The sequence below is a fragment of the Drosophila subpulchrella genome, unplaced genomic scaffold (assembly GCF_014743375.2).
Source record: "Drosophila subpulchrella strain 33 F10 #4 breed RU33 unplaced genomic scaffold, RU_Dsub_v1.1 Primary Assembly Seq155, whole genome shotgun sequence".
Lineage (NCBI taxonomy): Eukaryota > Metazoa > Arthropoda > Insecta > Diptera > Drosophilidae > Drosophila > Drosophila subpulchrella.
This window is the reverse complement of record NW_023665494.1, coordinates 25,001-42,500: the sequence shown is the minus strand read 5'-3', so window position 1 is coordinate 42,500 and position 17,500 is coordinate 25,001. Positions and strand designations below refer to the sequence as shown.

General features: G+C 40.8%; 1 non-coding gene and 1 pseudogene across 1 annotated transcript; both read left to right on the top strand.

Annotated features, from left to right (window-relative positions):
• The first annotated feature begins 342 nt into the window (after positions 1–342).
• On the top strand, positions 343–521 carry LOC119559007. The gene has a single exon (XR_005220589.1). It is a non-coding gene; the product is annotated as a 5.8S ribosomal RNA (ribosomal RNA).
• A 401-nt stretch (positions 522–922) lies between these two features.
• On the top strand, positions 923–10,406 carry LOC119559006 (annotated as a pseudogene).
• The last annotated feature ends 7,094 nt before the right edge of the window (positions 10,407–17,500 follow it).

The following is a 17,500-nucleotide window of genomic DNA, read 5'->3' as shown; positions in this document are numbered from 1 at the left end:
CCATAATATACACGCGTTGCGATATGTATTGTTCATCTCAGTTATGCGCATACATTGGATAATGCAACAACCTAAAATGTACAATGTTGTACCTGATTATTACAGGTTAATGTTTTATATAAATTTCAATATATATCGCTAAAAAAAAGTATTAATACCGTAAATGCCATTTAAAAAATACTTGATATATTATTGGTTATATGAAACTAAGACATTTCGCAGCATTCGTTTTAGGTATAAAAATCAATTTATTGAAGGAATTGATATATGCCAGTAAAATGGTGTATTTTTAATTTCTTTCAATAAAAACATATATGACAAAATTACCAAACCAATATATAAAACTCTAAGCGGTGGATCACTCGGCTCATGGGTCGATGAAGAACGCAGCAAACTGTGCGTCATCGTGTGAACTGCAGGACACATGAACATCGACATTTTGAACGCATATCGCAGTCCATGCTGTTATGTACTTTAATTAATTTTATAGTGCTGCTTGGACTACATATGGTTGAGGGTTGTAAGACTATGCTAATTAAGTTGTTTATATAAATTTTATAATGAAATTTTATAAGCATATGGTATATTATTGGATAATAATAATTTAATTATTATATTATTCATAATATTAACAAATATATGAAAAACATTATCTCACATTAGTAAATAATTTGAATGTGAAAAACGAAGAGAAATATTTTCTTTTTCAATCAAATAATACTGAGAAATGTCTAGCATAAAAAATTTATCTAGAATTGTCTCTTATTAAAGATTAGTAAATAGAAAGCCGTTGACAATATTATTATTCTTCGTTGATTCGTTAGACCAAACAAATGCCATACAAATATATAAAATATATAACGAATTTAATAAAATGTTTTATCATTATATATAAAGAATTAATTGCAAAAAAAGTTATACACAACCTCAACTCATATGGGACTACCCCCTGAATTTAAGCATATTAATTAGGGGAGGAAAAGAAACTAACCAGGATTTTCTTAGTAGCGGCGAGCGAAAAGAAATCAGTTCAGCACTAAGTCACTTTGTCTATATGGCAAATGTGAGATGCAGTGTATGGAGCGTCAATATTCTAGTATGAGAAATTAACGATTTAAGTCCTTCTTAAATGAGGCCATTTACCCATAGAGGGTGCCAGGCCCGTATAACGTTAATGATTACTAGATGATGTTTCCAAAGAGTCGTGTTGCTTGATAGTGCAGCACTAAGTGGGTGGTAAACTCCATCTAAAACTAAATATAACCATGAGACCGATAGTAAACAAGTACCGTGAGGGAAAGTTGAAAAGAACTCTGAATAGAGAGTTAAACAGTACGTGAAACTGCTTAGAGGTTAAGCCCGATGAACCTGAATATCCGTTATGGAAAATTCATCATTAAAATTGTAATATTTAAACAATATTATGATAATAGTGTGCATTTTTTCCATATAAGGACATTGTAATCTATTAGCATACAAAATTTATCATAAAATATAACTTATAGTTTATTCAAATTAATTTGCTTGCATTTTAACACAGAATAAATGTTATTAATTTGATAAAGTGCTGATAGATTTATATGAATACAGTGCGTTAATTTTTCGGAATTATATAATGGCATAATTATCATTGATTTTTGTGTTTATTATATGCACTTGTATGATTAACAATGCGAAAGATTCAGGATACCTTCGGGACCCGTCTTGAAACACGGACCAAGGAGTCTAACATATGTGCAAGTTATTGGGATATAAACCTAATAGCGTAATTAACTTGACTAATAATGGGATTAGTTTTTTAACTATTTATAGCTAATTAACACAATCCCGGGGCGTTCTATATAGTTATGTATAATGATATTTATATTATTTATGCCTCTAACTGGAACGTACCTTGAGCATATATGCTGTGACCCGAAAGATGGTGAACTATACTTGATCAGGTTGAAGTCAGGGGAAACCCTGATGGAAGACCGAAACAGTTCTGACGTGCAAATCGATTGTCAGAATTGAGTATAGGGGCGAAAGACCAATCGAACCATCTAGTAGCTGGTTCCTTCCGAAGTTTCCCTCAGGATAGCTGGTGCATTTTAATGTTATATAAAATAATCTTATCTGGTAAAGCGAATGATTAGAGGCCTTAGGGTCGAAACGATCTTAACCTATTCTCAAACTTTAAATGGGTAAGAACCTTAACTTTCTTGATATGAAGTTCAAGGTTATGATATAATGTGCCCAGTGGGCCACTTTTGGTAAGCAGAACTGGCGCTGTGGGATGAACCAAACGTAATGTTACGGTGCCCAAATTAACAACTCATGCAGATACCATGAAAGGCGTTGGTTGCTTAAAACAGCAGGACGGTGATCATGGAAGTCGAAATCCGCTAAGGAGTGTGTAACAACTCACCTGCCGAAGCAACTAGCCCTTAAAATGGATGGCGCTTAAGTTGTATACCTATACATTACCGCTAAAGTAGATGATTTATATTACTTGTGATATAAATTTTGAAACTTTAGTGAGTAGGAAGGTACAATGGTATGCGTAGAAGTGTTTGGCGTAAGCCTGCATGGAGCTGCCATTGGTACAGATCTTGGTGGTAGTAGCAAATAATCGAATGAGACCTTGGAGGACTGAAGTGGAGAAGGGTTTCGTGTGAACAGTGGTTGATCACGAGTTAGTCGGTCCTAAGTTCAAGGCGAAAGCCGAAAATTTTCAAGTAAAACACAAATGCCATACAAATATAATTATATTATATAAATCAAGCTAATTAATATACTTGAATAATTTTGAACGAAAGGGAATACGGTTCCAATTCCGTAACCTGTTGAGTATCCGTTTGTTATTAAATATGGGCCTCGTGCTCATCCTGGCAACAGGAACGACCATAAAGAAGCCGTCGAGAGATATCGGAAGAGTTTTCTTTTCTGTTTTATAGCCGTACTACCATGGAAGTCTTTCGCAGAGAGATATGGTAGATGGGCTAGAAGAGCATGACATATACTGTTGTGTCGATATTTTCTCCTCGGACCTTGAAAATTTATGGTGGGGACACGCAAACTTCTCAACAGGCCGTACCAATATCCGCAGCTGGTCTCCAAGGTGAAGAGTCTCTAGTCGATAGAATAATGTAGGTAAGGGAAGTCGGCAAATTAGATCCGTAACTTCGGGATAAGGATTGGCTCTGAAGATTGAGATAGTCGGGCTTGATTGGGAAACAATAACATGGTTTATGTGCTCGTTCTGGGTAAATAGAGTGTCTGGCATTTATGTTGGTCACTTGTTCCCCGGATAGTTTAGTTACGTAGCCAATTGTGGAACTTTCTTGCTAAAATTTTTAAGAATACTAATTGGGTTAAACCAATTAGTTCTTATTAATTATAACGATTATCAATTAACAATCAATTCAGAACTGGCACGGACTTGGGGAATCCGACTGTCTAATTAAAACAAAGCATTGTGATGGCCCTAGCGGGTGTTGACACAATGTGATTTCTGCCCAGTGCTCTGAATGTCAAAGTGAAGAAATTCAAGTAAGCGCGGGTCAACGGCGGGAGTAACTATGACTCTCTTAAGGTAGCCAAATGCCTCGTCATCTAATTAGTGACGCGCATGAATGGATTAACGAGATTCCTACTGTCCCTATCTACACAGTCGGTGTTTGGTTGCTCGCGAGAACAGACGTGTTTTTCCGTACGCTCCGCGAGTAAAGTGCATTTAGGCAGTAAAACAACAGGTACATTGTTGAAAATAGTGCGAAAATTCGTGTTTCGTGCTTGCGAACACAGTGCGTGTGTTTTCCGTTTGAAATTCTGCGGAAATCGGGCGATATTCGCGTTTTTCTTTTGGAAATTTTCCATTAAGACACGTGTGTCGCGAGAGAGGCGCTCTCTCGAGAGAGGCGTTTGCCTAATTTAGGCACATTTTGTCGCCCACAGCTGTGCGGTTTGTGTCTCCGCTGAACTTGGATCAGCTGATCAGCTGACCGAGCTTTTGAGAACCAGCTGATAGGAAGGGGTAAGTCTCGAATATCAAAGAGCTTACTTAGTAAGGCCGATAACCGGCAGATGGCGCCACCAAAAATGGTGGTCGACGAGTCCGGGAGCGAAAGTGCGAGCAGCCGTGGAAGCAGCTCGGGCAGAGGGCGCGCCAGAGGCAAGCGCAACAAAGCGCCGCTGAGGGAGGCCTCGAGGTGCAAAGTGTTGGCGCTGGATGCAACCGCCGCTGCCCCTGCCGACGCCTTTGCCGCTGCCCCCGCCGCTGCCCCCGCCGCTGACGCTGCCGCAGTCGCAGCCGCTGCCGCTGCCGCAGCCGCTGCCGCTGCCGCCGCCGCTGCCCCCGCCGCTGCCCCCGCCGCTGCCCCCGCCGACGCTGCCACAGTCGCAGCCGCTGCTGATGGAGGGACCTTCGTCGTGCCAGCCAGCATAGAGAAATCCTTCTCGGACAGGGAATGGAGGGGAAACGGAGCCGTTGCTGCCGAGATGGGCGACATCCGTGCGGATATCCTGAGGATGTCCCACGTAGCGAGCCCTACCGTGAGCATTAAGACGCAGTTGTTGGCAAACCGCTACGAGGAGGTCGTCGGAGCCCTGCTGATCCGCATCGGAGTGCTGGAGGATCGCTTGAAGAGGCAGACACCGGTCGCCTCGGCCGCCTCATATGCAGCCACCGCTGCTAGAGGCGCGCACCTAGTCGCCTCACCTGCTGCCCCTGTTGCCCCCCTTGCCCCCGTACCCGCACCGCGGAAGATTCGGGAGACATGGTCGGCTGTCGTTGCGTGCGACGACCCGGCCCTGTCAGGCAGGCAAATCGCTGAGAAGATCCGCAAGGAGGTAGCGCCCGCTCTGGGCGTACGAGTACACGAGGTGCGTGAGCTGAAGCGGGGCGGCGCGATCATTCGCACGCCTTCGCAGGCGGAGATGACGAAGGTCGTCGCCTCCGCAAAGTTCGCCGAGGTGGGCCTGAAGGTGTCGAGGAACACCGCTGCGAAGCCGCGTGTTACGGTCCAGGATGTGGACACCTCCGTGGGACCGGACGAGTTTATGATGGAGCTCAGGGAGAAGAACTTCGAAGAGATGAGCCTCAAGGAGTTCCAGAAGGCGGTTGTCCTGGCGACCAAGCCCTGGTCAGCTGCTGACGGTGCCACAATCAATGTGACGCTGGAGGTAGACGACCAGGCGCTGGCCGTTCTCGAGGGCGGGAGAGTATACATTAAGTGGTTTTCCTACCGCTGCCGCTCTCAGGTGCGACCTACGCGTGCCACCGATGCCTTGGCTTTGACCACAAGGTCAATGAGTGTCGGTACGCCCGAGAGAAGCAGGTCTGCCGCCAGTGCGGACAGAACGACCACGTCGCGGCGAAGTGCAGAAATGCGGTGGACTGCCGCAACTGCCGTCACAAGGGTATGCCCTCGGGGCATTATATGCTTTCGGGTGGCTGCCCGATATACGGCGCGCTGCTAGCCAGGGTGCAAGCTAGACATTGATAATGTTTAGCTTCATCCAAGCGAATTGTGGTCGAGGCCGTTGCGCTGTCATCGAGCTTGCCAAGCAGATGAGAGATGCTGGCCACCTGTTCGCACTAGTCCAGGAGCCCTACGTGGACGCTGGCAAGCGACTCACTGGACTGCCTGGAGGAATGAGGATATTCGCCGATAGGAGGAAGAAAGCTGCCATCATCGTGGACGACCCATCTGCCATCTGCATGCCCATCGAGGCTTTGACGACGGACTACGGAGTGTGCGTGAGTGTCACAGGAAGATATGGCACAATCTTTCTGGCCTCCGTATACTGCCAGCATCTAGCTGCTCTGGAGCCCTACACTGACTACCTGGATACGGTTCTGCTATTAGCTAGCAGAACACCGACAATCCTCGGACTTGATGCTAACGCAGTCTCCCCTATGTGGTTCAGCAAATCCCCAGACAACTCTGGAGACCGCCTGAACCGCGAACGGGGACAGCTCATGAACGAGTGGATAATCGCAAGCGGTGGCCAGTGTACTGAATACGGCCAGCCAGGTGTTCACGTTCGATAATCACCGCTCTAGAAGTGATATCGACGTGACCTTCGCCAACGAAGCGGCGCGAGTATGGGCAACCTACGATTGGGAGAGTTGACTTCTGGGAGCTGAGTGACCACAACATTATCACCTGTTGAGGTTACTCCAGATCCGAGCAGTACCGTTGAGAGCCTAGCTCCGGTACCGCAATGGAAGCTCTCCAATGCAAGTTGGCGAAGATTCAGTGTAGAGTTAAGGAGTGCAGCACAGAGTCTCGAGGAACTGGAGGAATCGCCGTTGGACGACCATTGTGTCTGCCCTTCGCTCCATCGTACACGAATGTGTGCGACAGGGTGATAGGGCGCAGGATACCTGCAGCGAGGGGAAACGTAATATGGTGGAATCCTGAGCTGAGTACCAAGCGCCAAGAGGTCCGGAGACTGAGGCGTAGGCTGCAGGCAGCTCGCCGGAGTGGCACCGACGATGCTGAGCAACTTGCCGCTGGACTGAGATTTGCCTCAGGCCAGTACAAGAAGCTTATCTTGACGACAAAGGAGGCAAAACTGGCGGGACTTCGTGGGACGGCACAAGGATGATCCATGGGGGCACGTATACCGAATATGCCGAGGCCGGAAAGAAGACAGCCGAATCTCGGATGTCTCCGGTTCGAACGGCGCGCTTTCCGTAACTTGGCACGATCTGCGCAAAGTGTGCTTCCTCCGCACACTTTTTCCCTGTTGCGGAGTCGACGACACGAGAAGACATACCCCCTGGTGCCCCACCGATCCTCGAAGCCTTCGATGGTGGCAACCAGCGTCGCGAGGCTGAGAAGCCGGCGATCGCCGGGTATGGATGGCATCACGGGCGGTATTGTCAAGGAGGTATGGCGTGCCATCCCTCAGCACCTGACGAAGCTGTACTCTCGGTGCATCTCGGAAGGATACTTTCCGGCCGAGTGGAAGCAACCCGAGAGTGATACCGCTGGTAAAGGGGCCAGATAAGGACAGGAGCGATCCTGCCTCTTATCGCGGCATATGCCTTTTGCCAGTGTTCGGAAAGGCGCTTGAGGGAATCATGGTGAATCGGCTGAAGGATGTGCTACCGGATGGCTGCAGATGGCAATTCGGATTCAGGCCTGGACGCTGCGTGGAGGATGCGTGGATGCACGCCAAAAACACCGTCGCCAACAGTCGCGAGAGGAGGGTCCTTGGAATCTTTGTCGATTTCAAGGGAGCCTTCGACAACGTGGAGTGGAGTGCGGTGCTGGATCGGCTTGGTCGACGTAGGCTGTCGAGAAATCGACTTGTGGAAAAGCTATTTTTCCGGCCGTAGCGCAAGCATCATCAGCAGGTATGAAGCAGCCACAGTTGCGGTTACACGGGGCTGCCCGCAAGGGTCCGTCAGTGGTCCATTTATTTGGAATTTACTGATGGATGTGCTGCTTCAGCGCTTGGAGCCACATTGTGCTCTGAGCGCGTTTGCAGATGATCTTCTGCTTTTCGTCGACGGGAATTCCCGTGCCGATCTGGAGCGGAAGGGCGAGCAGTTGATGGACATCGTGGGAGCCTGGGGAGCTGAGGTTGGAGTGAGTGTGTCAACCAGCAAGACGGCAATAATGTTGCTGAAAGGACAGCTTTCACGCACGAGGAGACCGACGGTACGGTTTGCTGGAGCAAGCCTGCCTTACGTCACCAAATGCCGGTACCTTGGCATCTTAGTCGGCGAGCGGTTGAGTTTTCTCCCGCATATCTCTGCTCTCAGAGATCGGCTGGCTGGAGTTGCCGGAGGACTAGCGCGGGTGCTTCGAGTCGATTGGGGGCTCAGCTCCCGTGCTAAGAGGACGATTTACAGCGGACTCATGGTCCCCTGTGCACTCTTTGGTGCCCTCGGTCTGGTACAAGGCGGCGAGTAGGGGCAAGTCCCTTAAACTCCTCACCTCGTGCCAGAGGTCCATCCTTTTAGGATGCCTACCGGTATGCCGCACAGTGTCCACGGTGGCACTGCAGGTGCTTGCTGGTGCTCCTCCAATGGATCTGGATGCTCACAGGATCGCCGTGAAGTTCAAGCTGAGGAAGGATGTCCCCCTGGATGAGAGCGACTGGCTCCACGGACAGGACCTGTCCGTGTTGGACTGGAAAGCTAAGATGGCGCTGCTAGACGAACGTCTGCTAAATGAGTGGCAACTCAGATGGGATCGCGCGGAACACGGCTCCGTGACTCGCGAGTTTTTCCCAGAGGCAGCGTTCGTCTACAAGAGGAAAGACTTTGTCTTTACCCTCAAAGCCGGATTCTTGCTGACAGGACACGGGTCGATGAACGCATTTCTGCAAGGCAGGACCCTCAGCACCACGACCGCATGCTCATGTGGCGTGGCAAGAGAGGACTGGCGCCACATACTGTGTGAATGCCGCCTGTACAACGATTTGCGGGACCTGGATGCCCTTGGAGTCGTTCGAGACCAGGGAAGATGGATCGTCGCGGGAGTAGTCGAGACCCCAGAACGGATGCGTCTCCTAGGAGTTTTTGCCGATGCTGCCTTCTCGAGGCGAAGGATGGATGCGACGAGGGAGGAACCACAGGCGCCGGGACGTTAGTCCCACACCTCTTTTGCCGTGTGGTAGCGGCGAAGAATACTGCCACAGCCTGCCATAGCTTGTCGTAGGAGGCGACTAATATGGCAATGGTTGCCCTCATCCGAGCTTGTCGGAGCTGAAGGGGTGAGGCTCACCGAGCCTGTAATTTCGGTACCACGGGTTGAGCAGCTCCAAGGCTGCTCATTGAGGTTGGCCCCCTTGTGGGAGTATCGTGGTGGCTGTGGTTGACACCTATATCGCGGGTAGAGTCCTCGGGCTCGACGTGGATGTTGCGTTATACAACTCGGGTGCTGTGACCCACAGAACAGTAGAGATTTTAGATAGATCTCGCCCCTACGCAAGGGGGAGTGCTTGCCCGACAAGTAAGTACTCGAATTGCTACTGGGGTGGATGCTATGTACATAGCTATAGCTTCTAGTCCGGGGCGTTGGTCTGGCGCTTAACCTAGACCCGTGCATTATATACTCACTTGTGGGTATATTAGAATGCCGTGGTTGTAATCCCTTCATTGTGGAACACGCCACGTAAAACAAGTTCGGAGGGATCCGAGACACACCTGTCCCTATCTACTATCTAGCGAAACCACAGCCAAGGGAACGGGCTTGGAATAATTAGCGGGGAAAGAAGACCCTTTTGAGCTTGACTCTAATCTGGCAGTGTAAGGAGACATAAGAGGTGTAGAATAAGTGGGAGATATTAGACTTCGGTTTGGTATCGCCAATGAAATACCACTACTCTTATTGTTTCCTTACTTACTTGATTAAATGGAACGTGTATCATTTCCTAGCCATTATACGGATATATTTATTATATCTTATGGTATTGGGTTTTGATGCAAGCTTCTTGATCAAAGTATCACGAGTTTGTTATATAATCGCAAACAAATTCTTTAATAAAACGGTGCATTTATGTATTTTTGATTTGAAAATTTGGTATAACTCCAATTACTCAGGTATGATCCAATTCAAGGACATTGCCAGGTAGGGAGTTTGACTGGGGCGGTACATCTCTCAAATAATAACGGAGGTGTCCCAAGGCCAGCTCAGTGCGGACAGAAACCACACATAGAGCAAAAGGGCAAATGCTGACTTGATCTCGGTGTTCAGTACACACAGGGACAGCAAAAGCTCGGCCTATCGATCCTTTTGGTTTAAAGAGTTTTTAACAAGAGGTGTCAGAAAAGTTACCATAGGGATAACTGGCTTGTGGCGGCCAAGCGTTCATAGCGACGTCGCTTTTTGATCCTTCGATGTCGGCTCTTCCTATCATTGTGAAGCAAAATTCACCAAGCGTTGGATTGTTCACCCATGCAAGGGAACGTGAGCTGGGTTTAGACCGTCGTGAGACAGGTTAGTTTTACCCTACTAATGACAAAACGTTGTTGCGACAGCATTCCTGCGTAGTACGAGAGGAACCGCAGGTACGGACCAATGGCACAATACTTGTTCGAGCGAACAGTGGTATGACGCTACGTCCGTTGGATTATGCCTGAACGCCTCTAAGGTCGTATCCGTGCTGGACTGCAATGATAAATAAGGGGCAATTTGCATTGTATGGCTTCTAAACCATTTAAAGTTTATAATTTACTTTATAAACGACAATGGATGTGATGCCAATGTAATTTGTAACATAGTAAATTGGGAGGATCTTTGATCACCTGATGCCGCGCTAGTTACATATAAAAGCATTATTTAATACAATGACAAAGCCTAGAATCAATTGTAACGACTTTTGTAACAGGCAAGGTGTTGTAAGTGGTTGAGCAGCTGCCATACTGCGATCCACTGAAGCTTATCCTTTGCTTGATGATTCGATAATAAAGATGTTGCAAGCGGGCATAATCATTATGCTTGCTTGCAGCATCGCACGCCACTTTGTTTGTGGTGTGTAAGGTAGGGAAGAAGAAATATAAAAGACCTAAATTGGAAACATCAATATATAAGTAAATATTGAACAAACAAAATGTATCGTCATCTTATTAGTGACGCGATGATAAAGTGGCAAACATATTCCATGTATAAATATTCCTATGGTATTAAAATTCAAGTAAAGAGGACATATATAAAAGTTTGTATATATGGTTCATTCAATGGTAGCAGCGGTTGGTTGGTTGGTGTCTGCTCCTCTTATTGTTCAAACTTATGTTATGGTAGCAAGTCTATATCGTCATATTATTAGTGACGCGAAAAAGTAGTGGCAAAACATATTCCATGTATAAATAAATATTCCTATGGTATTGAAATTCAAGTAAAGAGGCCATTCAAGTAAAGAGGACTTATATAAATATAAGTATATATAATGGTAGCAGCGCGGTTGGTTGGTTGGTGTGTCTGCTCCTCTTATTGTTCAAAACTTATGTTATGGTAGCAAGACTGTATCGTCATATTATTAGTGACGCGAAAAAGTAGTGGCAAAACATATTCCATGTATAAATATTCCTATGGTATTGAAATTCAACTAAAGAGGACATATAAAATTACTATCAATGGTAGCAGTGGTTGGTTGGTTGGTGGTTGGTTGGCGGCTGCTCCTATTATTGTTCAAGACTTATGTTATGGTAGCAAGTCTGTATCGTCATATTAATTATTAGTGACGCGAAAAAGTAGTGGAAATCATATTCCATGTATAAATAGATTCCTATGGTAATGAAATTTTCAAGTAAAGAGAGGACCATTCAAGTAAGAGGACATATAAAAAGTAAGTATATGTTCCTCCAATGGTAGCAGTGGTTGGTTGGTTGGCGGCTGATCCTCTTATTGTTCAAAACTTATTTTATCAATATGAGTTTGGCAATACAATAAAGAAGACCAATCTAATCCATATAAAACTAAATGTATTATATGGATATGCTTAGGAAACCCATATATTCATAAAAAAAAATTATGTATAGAAAATTATACATATATCTTTTATATAAATGAATCGTATGGATATCGCCTTATGGTAGGTATAATAACTTTTTAAGGCATAATAATGTATAATATAGAAAATATACATTGAAATATAAATGCATTTTTATAGATATGGCGGCATATAAGTGCCATATACACAAGAATAAATAATAGAATTTACCAATATATAATTAAAATGAGATATATAAACCTAGTGAGGGGCTGCACTAGTATATGAATCGTATGGATATGGCTTATAGGTATAATACCTATAAGGCATAATAATGTATAATATAATAAATATAAAATTAAGATATGAATGAATTATATAAATATGGCATAGAAATGCCATATACATACATAAGAATAAATGGTAGAATTTTACCCATATATCACTGAAACACGATATATAAACCTAATGATAGCTGGCACTAGTACTGTAAACATGCACGCAATAGTGCGTGGGGTAAAAACTACTATAGGGAGGTGGTCGTTGGCGGGCCCCTCCTCGTATTGGTCAAAACTTATGTTATGCATATGAATTTGTCAATACTATATAGAACGCCAAGCATATCCATATAAACTATGGATATGCATAGAAATCCATACAAAAGTAAAAAAAAATTATGTATAGAAAAATATACATATATTTATATAAGTGAATCGTATGGATATGGCTTATAGGTATAATACCTATAAGGCATAATAATGTATAACAAGTAAATATACATTGAAATGTGAATGCATTGTATGGATATGGCATATAAATGCCATATATATAGAAATAAATTGTATATCAATGATATAACAATTATAAACCTAGTGAGGGGCGGCACTAGTGAATGAATCGTATGGATATGGCTTATAGGTATAATACCTATAAGGCATAATAATGTATAATATAATAAATATACATTAAGATATGAATGGATTGTATAAATATGGCATAGAAATGCCATATACATAAGAATAAATGGTAGAATTTACCCATATATCACTGAAACACGATATATAAACCTAGTGATAGCTGGCACTAGTACTGTAAACAGGCACGCAATAGTGCGTGGGGTAAAAAACTACTATAGGGAGGTGGTCGTTGGCGGGCCCCTCCTCGTATTGGTCAAAACTTATGTTATGCATATGAATTTGTCAATACTATATAGAACGCCAAGCATATCCATATAAACTATGGATATGCATAGAAATCCATACAAAAGTAAAAAAAAATTATGTATAGAAAAATATACATATATTTATATAAGTGAATCGTATGGATATGGCTTATAGGTATAATACCTATAAGGCATAATAATGTATAACAAGTAAATATACATTGAAATGTGAATGCATTGTATGGATATGGCATATAAATGCCATATATATAGAAATAAATTGTATATCAATGATATAACAATTATAAACCTAGTGAGGGGCGGCACTAGTGAATGAATCGTATGGATATGGCTTATAGGTATAATACCTATAAGGCATAATAATGTATAATATAATAAATATACATTAAGATATGAATGGATTGTATAAATATGGCATAGAAATGCCATATACATAAGAATAAATGGTAGAATTTACCCATATATCACTGAAACACGATATATAAACCTAGTGATAGCTGGCACTAGTACTGTAAACAGGCACGCAATAGTGCGTGGGGTAAAAAACTACTATAGGGAGGTGGTCGTTGGCGGGCCCCTCCTCGTATTGGTCAAAACTTATGTTATGCATATGAATTTGTCAATACTATATAGAACGCCAAGCATATCCATATAAACTATGGATATGCATAGAAAACCATACAAAAGTAAAAAAAAATTATGTATAGAAAAATATACATATATTTATATAAGTGAATCGTATGGATATGGCTTATAGGTATAATACCTATAAGGCATAATAATGTATAACAAGTAAATATACATTGAAATGTGAATGCATTGTATGGATATGGCATATAAATGCCATATATATAGAAATAAATTGTATATCAATGATATAACAATTATAAACCTAGTGAGGGGCGGCACTAGTGAATGAATCGTATGGATATGGCTTATAGGTATAATACCTATAAGGCATAATAATGTATAATATAATAAATATACATTAAGATATGAATGGATTGTATAAATATGGCATAGAAATGCCATATACATAAGAATAAATGGTAGAATTACCCATATATCACTGAAACACGATATATAAACCTAGTGATAGCTGGCACTAGTACTGTAAACAGGCACGCAATAGTGCGTGGGGTAAAAAACTACTATAGGGAGGTGGTCGTTGGCGGGCCCCTCCTCGTATTGGTCAAAACTTATGTTATGCATATGAATTTGTCAATACTATATAGAACGCCAAGGCATATCCATATAAACTATGGATATGCAATAGAAAACCATACAAAAGTAAAAAAAAAATTATGTATAGAAAAATATACATATATTTATATAAGTGAATCGTATGGATATGGCTTATAGGTATAATACCTATAAGGCATAATAATGTATAACAAGTAAATATACATTGAAATGTGAATGCATTGTATGGATATGGCATATAAATGCCATATATATAGAAATAAATTGTATATCAATGATATAACAATTATAAACCTAGTGAGGGGCGGCACTAGTGAATGAATCGTATGGATATGGCTTATAGGTATAATACCTATAAGGCATAATAATGTATAATATAATAAATATACATTAAGATATGAATGGATTGTATAAATATGGCATAGAAATGCCATATACATAAGAATAAATGGTAGAATTTACCCATATATCACTGAAACACGATATATAAACCTAGTGATAGCTGGCACTAGTACTGTAAACAGGCACGCAATAGTGCGTGGGGTAAAAAACTACTATAGGGAGGTGGTCGTTGGCGGGCCCCTCCTCGTATTGGTCAAAACTTATGTTATGCATATGAATTTGTCAATACTATATAGAACGCCAAGCATATCCATATAAACTATGGATATGCATAGAAATCCATACAAAAGTAAAAAAAAATTATGTATAGAAAAATATACATATATTTATATAAGTGAATCGTATGGATATGGCTTATAGGTATAATACCTATAAGGCATAATAATGTATAACAAGTAAATATACATTGAAATGTGAATGCATTGTATGGATATGGCATATAAATGCCATATATATAGAAATAAATTGTATATCAATGATATAACAATTATAAACCTAGTGAGGGGCGGCACTAGTGAATGAATCGTATGGATATGGCTTATAGGTATAATACCTATAAGGCATAATAATGTATAATATAATAAATATACATTAAGATATGAATGGATTGTATAAATATGGCATAGAAATGCCATATACATAAGAATAAATGGTAGAATTTACCCATATATCACTGAAACACGATATATAAACCTAGTGATAGCTGGCACTAGTACTGTAAACAGGCACGCAATAGTGCGTGGGGTAAAAAACTACTATAGGGAGGTGGTCGTTGGCGGGCCCCTCCTCGTATTGGTCAAAACTTATGTTATGCATATGAATTTGTCAATACTATATAGAACGCCAAGCATATCCATATAAACTATGGATATGCATAGAAAACCATACAAAAGTAAAAAAAAATTATGTATAGAAAAATATACATATATTTATATAAGTGAATCGTATGGATATGGCTTATAGGTATAATACCTATAAGGCATAATAATGTATAACAAGTAAATATACATTGAAATGTGAATGCATTGTATGGATATGGCATATAAATGCCATATATATAGAAATAAATTGTATATCAATGATATAACAATTATAAACCTAGTGAGGGGCGGCACTAGTGAATGAATCGTATGGATATGGCTTATAGGTATAATACCTATAAGGCATAATAATGTATAATATAATAAATATACATTAAGATATGAATGGATTGTATAAATATGGCATAGAATGCCATATACATAAGAATAAATGGTAGAATTTACCCATATATCACTGAAACACGATATATAAACCTAGTGATAGCTGGCACTAGTACTGTAAACAGGCACGCAATAGTGCGTGGGGTAAAAAACTACTATAGGGAGGTGGTCGTTGGCGGCCCCTCCTCGTATTGGTCAAAACTTATGTTATGCATATGAATTTGTCAATACTATATAGAACGCCAAGCATATCCATATAAACTATGGATATGCATAGAAAACCATACAAAAGTAAAAAAAATTATGTATAGAAAAATATACATATATTTATATAAGTGAATCGTATGGATATGGCTTATAGGTATAATACCTATAAGGCATAATAATGTATAACAAGTAAATATACATTGAAATGTGAATGCATTGTATGGATATGGCATATAAATGCCATATATATAGAAATAAATTGTATATCAATGATATAACAATTATAAACCTAGTGAGGGGCGGCACTAGTGAATGAATCGTATGGATATGGCTTATAGGTATAATACCTATAAGGCATAATAATGTATAATATAATAAATATACATTAAGATATGAATGGATTGTATAAATATGGCATAGAAATGCCATATACATAAGAATAAATGGTAGAATTTACCCATATATCACTGAAACACGATATATAAACCTAGTGATAGCTGGCACTAGTACTGTAAACAGGCACGCAATAGTGCGTGGGGTAAAAAACTACTATAGGGAGGTGGTCGTTGGCGGGCCCCTCCTCGTATTGGTCAAAACTTATGTTATGCATATGAATTTGTCAATACTATATAGAACGCCAAGCATATCCATATAAACTATGGATATGCATAGAAATCCATACAAAAGTAAAAAAAAATTATGTATAGAAAAAAATATACATATATTTATATAAGTGAATCGTATGGATATGGCTTATAGGTATAATACCTATAAGGCATAATAATGTATAACAAGTAAATATACATTGAAATGTGAATGCATTGTATGGATATGGCATATAAATGCCATATATATAGAAATAAATTGTATATCAATGATATAACAATTATAAACCTAGTGAGGGGCGGCACTAGTGAATGAATCGTATGGATATGGCTTATAGGTATAATACCTATAAGGCATAATAATGTATAATATAATAAATATACATTAAGATATGAATGGATTGTATAAATATGGCATAGAAATGCCATATACATAAGAATAAATGGTAGAATTTACCCATATATCACTGAAACACGATATATAAACCTAGTGATAGCTGGCACTAGTACTGTAAACAGGCACGCAATAGTGCGTGGGGTAAAAAACTACTATAGGGAGGTGGTCGTTGGCGGGCCCCTCCTCGTATTGGTCAAAACTTATGTTATGCATATGAATTTGTCAATACTATATAGAACGCCAAGCATATCCATATAAACTATGGATATGCATAGAAATCCATACAAAAATAAAAAAAAATTATGTATAGAAAAATATACATATATTTATATAAGTGAATCGTATGGATATGGCTTATAGGTATAATACCTATAAGGCATAATAATGTATAACAAGTAAATATACATTGAAATGTGAATGCATTGTATGGATATGGCATATAAATGCCATATATATAGAAATAAATTGTATATCAATGATATAACAATTATAAACCTAGTGAGGGGCGGCACTAGTGAATGAATCGTATGGATATGGCTTATAGGTATAATACCTATAAGGCATAATAATGTATAATATAATAAATATACATTAAGATATGAATGGATTGTATAAATATGGCATAGAAATGCCATATACATAAGAATAAATGGTAGAATTTACCCATATATCACTGAAACATGATATATAAACCTAGTGATAGCTGGCACTAGTACTGTAAACAGGCACGCAGTAGTGCGTGGGGTAAAAAACTACTATAGGGAGGTGGTCGTTGGCGGGCCCCTCCTCGTATTGGTCAAAACTTATGTTATGCGTAAACATATGATTTTGTCAATACTATAAAGAAAACTTGTTTTGTACATACAAA